Raw genomic sequence first — 2,455 nt, forward strand, 5'->3', positions numbered from 1 at the left:
CTCCCCCCCCCCTCCCACACACACACACACACACAAACATCCCCCCCCCATTGCCACATAATTCTCTCTAACATCCCCCCCCCACCACCACCACAACCACTACCACCATTACTCCCCCTCCCCCCCTGACACCCCCCCTCCCTCTCAACCAATCCACACTTCCTAGCCCCACCCCCACCCCCACCCCTCTCATTCCACTTCCATCACTGCCCCTCCACCCCCCCACCCCCATTCCAACGCTATCTCTCGCCTTCCCCCCCCCCCCCCACCTCACCCATCCCCTCCCTCCATCCCACCCCCCTCCTGCCCCTTCCCCCTCCATACACCACCACTACCACTACCACCACTCTCCCCTCCATCACCACTACCACCACCCCCACCCCATCGCCCCCAATCCCCCCCCCCCCCACACACACACACACCCCTCTTTTAAATCAGAAACTGAGAGCGGACGGATCCTGTATATACGTCGTAAACAGGATTTGCTCCGTGGGGGGTGGGAGGAGTGAAAAAAAAGTAAGAAAATCGACTCTTTGTAGCATGCTGAGGTTTGAATCCCCCTTGCCCCCCCCCCCCCCCCCCCCGCCCACCCCTCCACCCCTTCCTTCTTTCTCTATGCTGCAGCGAATTAGTAGGATCCCAGATGTTGCTTGCTTGTAGGCTGATGAGGTATATTGATTGCGTTATGACACCACTCACACCTTTACCCTGAGCCCAGCCTCCACATCACACACACACGCACGCACGCTCACACACACACACACGCACGCACACACGCACGCACGTACACGCACGCACGCACGCTCACACACACACACACATACATACACACATACATAAATACATACCATGCGCGCGCGCGCGCACACACACACACACAAACACATACATATACATACATAAATACATACTATGCACACACACACACACACACACACACACACACACACACACACGCACGCACGCACACACAAACAGACAAATACATACTATGCACACACACAAACATACACACACACACACACACACACACACACACACATACACACACACATACATAAATACATACTATGCACACTCACACACACACATCCATAAATACATACTATGCACACACACACACACACACACACACACAGCGAGGAAGACAGACAGACAGACAGAGAGGTAATGTTACAGACAGAGACATACAGAGAGGTAAATGTTACAGACAGACATACAGAGAGGTAATGTTACAGACAGAGACATACAGAGAGGTAATGTTACAGTGGGCCACAAGAAGGAGAGAGACAAAGAGGGTATCAACAGTTTATGAGGCACGTTACCCACCCTCCATAAAACAGCACTGCAGCCTTCTTTACCACCTGTGTCAGTGCTGTCTGGGTTCCAGCGTCAGGTCCCAGGTCCCCCCCCCCCCCCACCCCCCCTTCAGCAGATCTTGGCTGAGTTCAATTCTTCTTGTGTGTGTGTGGTTAAAGGAAAAAGTAGTAATTTAAACAAACTTCATGGTTAAAGGAAAAAATAAATACGGTAGTTTAATCAAAATTAATTGTTAAAAGAAAAGTAGAAGTTTGTATATAGTAGAGTGAAACTGAGAGACTGTTGGAAAGAGAAATGTGTAAAAGAAAAAAATAGAAACTAGTAATAAAGAGTATCATTAAAAATTTTTTTTTTTTAGAAATTATTACTATATTCTATGTGTGCATCGCCTCACGTCATTAGAATGCGCTATCAAATTTGTATTAAACTTCTAAAGGAAAGATGAATAGAATAGAGAGTTACTCTCCTTGATCTTTTTGAAGACAATTCAGTGATGCTGTCCTTGTGAGCCAGAAGAGATTTTTCAAGTTGCTCAACTCGGAGTGTATCACTGTCACTGTGTCAGGCAAACCTTTAAGCACACTGCTCAGGAGGATGGGTTTTTTTTCTCTCTAGATTTCCAAGTACATATTTAGTGGGTTTTTTGTTGTTTAAGTTTCATATTTTAGACAGGTACAAGGCTAAACTGACACCATTGTTGAATATGTTATCATGATGACATTTCTTTCTTTTAGTTCTTGGTGAACTGGCTCAGCGCACGGTGCTGAATGAGACACTGTTTGACATTCTGTTAGGATTACACGGTATTTTTTGTCAGATGGTCTGTTGATAGATAAACTATTGGAGAAATAGTCTTGTTTCTCCAAAACAGCTTTTTTTTTTTAACTTAAAGAGAGAGAGATTTTGCTGACATAGTTTTGATATTCTTTCACATATTGTGATGGGAAATACATCTTGAGAAATTCTTCTCAGAATGTGGTTGTCGGTTGTGTTTTTTTTTGCTTTTTCCATGAAGACTAATTTTAGCAGGGGTGATCAATCACAAAGTCTTTTTTTCTTGTCTCAAATAATGCTTTTGCTTTCAATAATGATTGGCATCAGCAGTTTTTTTTTTACTCTCGTAGTTTCTTTTGGC

The sequence above is a fragment of the Babylonia areolata genome, chromosome 9 (assembly GCF_041734735.1).
Source record: "Babylonia areolata isolate BAREFJ2019XMU chromosome 9, ASM4173473v1, whole genome shotgun sequence".
NCBI classification, from domain to species: Eukaryota; Metazoa; Mollusca; class Gastropoda; order Neogastropoda; family Buccinidae; genus Babylonia; species Babylonia areolata.